The 5000-nt window shown below is 37.3% G+C and overlaps 2 protein-coding genes across 5 annotated transcripts in view; both read right to left on the reverse strand.

The window, feature by feature from the left end:
• The window catches only part of LOC125045468 (protein PRRC1-like), a 16831-nt gene extending 13954 nt beyond the window's left edge, over positions 1 to 2877 (reverse strand). The window contains exon 1 of one of the 4 annotated variants that reach the window (XM_047642742.1): positions 2773 to 2877. The gene's annotated coding sequence lies outside the window, so the exon portion shown is untranslated. Of the gene's footprint in view, positions 1 to 2695 lie in introns of all 4 variants that reach the window. The other 3 variants (XM_047642743.1, XM_047642744.1, XM_047642745.1) reach the window with 3 other exon arrangements.
• A 1893-nt stretch (positions 2878 to 4770) lies between these two features.
• Positions 4771 to 5000, reverse strand: part of LOC125045470 (uncharacterized protein C18orf19 homolog A-like) — a 20183-nt gene continuing 19953 nt past the window's right edge. Inside the window, exon 8 of the mRNA XM_047642750.1 lies at positions 4771 to 5000. This exon is cut by the window's right edge and continues 525 nt beyond it. The gene's annotated coding sequence lies outside the window, so the exon portion shown is untranslated.

Genomic DNA, 5000 nt, shown 5'->3' on the forward strand with positions numbered 1-5000 from the left:
TTTCTTTTTTGGTATCTTCTTTTATATTTGCTGTATCACAGCCAGTTATTTCCCCACAATTACCCTGATATACTTATGCCCTCCCCTACTATATACATGCACTATCCACTATGTTTACTGCTAATATTATCATTGTCATCTGTATGAAAAGAATAAAAATTATAATTATGAAAATATATATGCCTTTGCATGGCTTCCGGTCTGTTATTGCTGCATATGCTCCTATTGAAGTTTGTAAACTTGAGGTGAAAGAGTTCTTTTATGCCTAACTTGCATCTGTGACATACATCTGTCCTTGGTGAGATGTTTGTATTGCTCTAGGTGACTTCACTGTTATTGAGCTGGCTATGAGATGTCTGTTGGTCCTCATGGCTTGGGAGTTGATGTTGACAGTAAGAATAACTTTTGTTTCTGGAACTTTGCAAGGTCCCGGAAATCGAAGATTTCTGGCTCTTGGTACCACTGCATCATTGGACATGGTACAGCAGTGTGGGTAATATAGCTAAGGAGATCAACCACACCTTCATTAGCACTCACTGGAGGATCCATCAGAACTGTAGGGTATATCAGAGTACTGTGTTCTGTGGTACTGATCATAGATTAGTTGTGGCTACCCTCTGAATCCACTTCAAAACTCCCTGTCATTCCAATGATCACCCTAAGGTGTATCATTTTACCTTCCAGTATGAAATGATCCATGCAGCTCAAGAATCAATTGGTAAATACTAAGAGCAAAACAGAATTTCATCTAGCAAGAGACATTGGAAGCCACAGATGCTTGTTGCACAGCTCTGACTTGCATCGTTCCTGGTGCACAGAACTAGGTCACTGCTGAGAAGGGACAAGAAACAACTTATCAGGAATTTTGCAGAGGAGGTCAAATAAATCACTTTCCTGCCTACCAAGCCAAGAGAAAGCTGAACTCTAAGCTCTCCTTGCAGGTGACTGCAGGCCATTCAGTAAGTGATAAGATTGTCTCAGATCCTGTTGTGGTGCGGGTTTGTTAGGGCTGAGTATTTTTGAGCAGTTGTACCTACAATTAACTTGGATGTGGGTAGTGGCGAGATTCTTTTGCTTGACCCACCCATCAGCGAGAATCTACCCTCCCTAACTGAAATTATGAGGTGATGTTAAAGTTGAAGAGAGGTAAAGGAAGGGGTATTTACAGAATCCCAGCTGAACTGTTAAAGGCTGGTGGAGAAACTATGGCAAGGGGCTTGCATGCAGTCCTGTCTGCCATCTGGCAGACTGGTACCATCCCCCTGACCTGCTGAAGGGTGTGGTCATTCCTCTCTAGCAGGGGAAAGGGGATTGATGGGATTGCAGGATTCACCGAGCCATTACACTGCTCAGTATACCAGATAAGGTTCTCGCTCATATCCTTCTGAGATGTATCAAAGACCATGTACCGTGAGACTGGTACAGGACCTGTTCTTTCGCAATTCACGATTGCCAACTCAGGTTGTATGAGCACCTGGCTCGTTTCCAACAGAATGATCTTGCCTACCGGGTTGTCTCTGTTTGTGACAACCTTGGGTGGAGGAGGCCTGTGTGACAACCTAGGAAGTCATGGCATGGGCAGATTGATCAAACCTGTTGTGAAGAGCTAGAGATGGGCTGAGCCCCTGCCTGACAGTGCACCATGAGGGACCCCCGTAGGTGAAAATGAAGGGTAGAGGCCCCTATTGACATTAGCTCCCCAATGATGATGATGATGAAAAGTGAAAAAAAAAGGCTTATATAGGTTTGCGCACTTCTAGTTCAAAGGATAAAAATCTGCAAGTTTGTGCTGGGTTACACCCTTTTCATACATTTCTAGATCATCATACTTCAAAAAGAGGACTAATGGTAATCATGGTTGTTTTGACTCACTAAATGCTGTCAAAATGGAAAAAGTATAAAGGGATGACTCCCACAGATATATCCACTTACCTGTAGTTTGCCCTTAGTATTCAAAGTTCTAAGCCAAATAATTATCATATATCAAACATTCAAACTTTTATTTTCAGTCTCTGCTCGAAATATCATCAATGATAAGGGTCTTGGATTTCAACACTCTCTACTCCTTGCACTGTCTGTCATGAAAGTTATATTGTCATACATTAAAACTACACTCAAATTAATGCATCTGGTCACTATTTGGCAAACAAAATCTTATTAAACTTAATCCATCTATTGCTACAGAATTCATGAGTATCGGGAATGAACAGATTTGCTATGGACCTGCCAAAATTTCCCTTTTGAAGGCCAAAATGGGTTGATTTGTAAGACTTGGCAAGACAGGTTCAAGTGTGTCCCATTGCATTACCTGTGAGGGTTTTTATGACACACAAAGGATATAAATTCTGCAACTTTAATATCATTCCTTCTTAGCAAGTTAGTGCCTAGCCAATCTGTTTTATGATCATGTCAAAGGCACAGGTGTCGTAAGATGACACTTGAGACCAATGACATCACCGAAGAAAAAAAAATAGAAAGCCACATAACAATTCGTTGTCCTTGACAAATACAGGAATTTTTGTCATACAGTCCAAGTAGTGGGATGGTTGTCGTCCCCACTGACGACCGTGAAGACGATAACCACCAAGGACGACGACGACTAAAACCCAACTAAAGAAAGAGTAAGTATTCCTCGCCCCCTTCCTCTTCACGAAAATCAAATCCCCTGCAATTACACCTTCGAACTCCGACTTACACGCTAACTACACGGTCGGCATCTCCCTTTATCCCCTAGGAAACGCAGGAATACTACACCTGTCACGTACAACACACCGTTCAGAAACAGAGACAGTAGAATAAGCGATTTTCCAGCTGATGAGAGAAGCTGACGTGACAACAACACCGCGTTCGCATACCGCGCAGACTGTCTTCCTGCCTGGGCGTTTTTGTAAGGCGAGAGGTTTTTGTAGGAAGTTATTACTATTATTCTCGTTTATTTTATTTTTTTTATATGGTTCGTGTCATCGTTTTAAAATGAAAATATCGACTTCTTTTCCAAGTTTCGTCGGCCCCTTTTTTGTAGGAAGTGAGTGCTTTTTATCTTTGTGTGCATTTTATCCTTAATATTTTCATCAATTTTCCTCCTATTAACTTGTTCATCTTTTTTCCACTCTCACCCTCGTCTTTGATGAAAAATCAATGTTTCTCATAAGTGAGTTTTGTATTTATGGTTTTCAGAGTGCGACTTTCAAGGCACGAACTGGGGGAAGGGTACCTTATATTTAATTTTATATTTTTTTAAATATTTATTTATTTATTTTTTTTGTTCTTTAACCTCGCTACATATCTATTGTGCTTGCATGGTTATTACATTAAGCTCTTTATGCTCTGTTGGATCACATGGATTGGGTAGAAGGGTTAAACTTCCTAAATGAGTCTTTTCATCCCTGAAATACACATTGCTTCTGTGCCATATGCATCTTTTTTCTCTTGTAATATGCACTGCAGAAACAGAAACAGTGATGCAACACACACACACACACACACACACACACACACACACACACACACACACACACACACACACACACACACACACACACACACACACACACAATTTTTTTTTTCATATATAATCTTACTGCTATATCATTAACAAGTGGATGAGAACACAGAAGAGAAATAAGAATACATGTAAGATTACGAAATGGAATACAGGATTGGTAACTATTGAATTCTTATATCTTCATAATGTCAGATATTCTCATTAAGTCTAATTTAGATAAATGAGCAAGTGACAGCACAGGCTGTCCAAGAAGTATTTTAGAATTATCATATATTTAATCCCACTGTAAGCTTTATTTTGCAATTCGCACATGTATAGTATAAAATCAACACCAACTAATGAAGGCATAATTATAAAACTAGTACTATATATATTTATTGTGGTTATGGATTGCAGTTTTACTAAGCAATTACTAGCTTCAATTGTTCTGTAGAAGACAAGATTTATAAAGGTATTTATGCATTTAATTATGGAGTGTATGGTGTCTTTTGGACTGCATTTGGATATATTACTTTAGGAGATGATGCAAATAAACTCTCATGGTCATTCCATATTCTGTTATATTTCAGTCTAAATACCTTTTTGTGCATGAAATTATATTGCTGATTTGTTCACATTCTTTAACTAGAATGAAAGTGTAAGAAAACATTATCAAGACCTTTAAAAAAAACATGAATAATACTAACAATAAATATAAAATAGAGAGAGATGTGAATATAAAATGAAGATAATAAAACAGTTTCCATGATGAAAAACATATAAAGCATTAGGAGAAAAAAGGTAAGTTCCTCTAAATAATATAGGGTATGTGGTTTTCCAACTAAAATATTAACATGGAACTTACCTTATCATCAATGAAATTGCAGTTTATATGCATCACAATTCTTGGAGATATAAATTTTCATATTAAAATTATCTTTGCTCTTGTGTGCCATGTAATGTTAAAGTTTCATACCAGTCTGTTAATTTTCTTCATTACTTCCATGTTATTGGTCTGTTCATGGTAATAACATTTATAGCATTATTCAAGTACTAAATTGTTTGAGAATCTTAAAGACTTCTTTCTTCCATCTAAATTCTTTGATTTCATTTCAGAAGGATATGACAAATGTAAATCTTCTCTCTCTTTTCTTTTTCATATATTTCTTGATGCTTTTTCTGTTGCATTCGCTAATGCCAAATTGGACCTATTAAATGTATTAAAAAAAGAAGAAAATCCTAATAAGCATGTTTTTTTTTCAGTAAGGACATAATTAAACACACCATCTGACACACTTGAATATTCATGAAACAAGGACATGGTGATTACAGTTCAGTAATAAAAAAAAATTGCAATATATATTAATTAACACACTGATGCCGGAATGGGAAAAATGCATGCCATGTCTACTGTGTTTTCTTTTACTTTTCTTTTTAAATTATCTTTACAGATGACTATACAAATAGTTATTCACCAAGGAGCCAGTTTACCTGTTTGCCGTTTTCCTCGATTCTC

This window comes from Penaeus chinensis, chromosome 37 (assembly GCF_019202785.1).
Source record: "Penaeus chinensis breed Huanghai No. 1 chromosome 37, ASM1920278v2, whole genome shotgun sequence".
In the NCBI taxonomy this organism is placed as follows: Eukaryota; Metazoa; Arthropoda; class Malacostraca; order Decapoda; family Penaeidae; genus Penaeus; species Penaeus chinensis.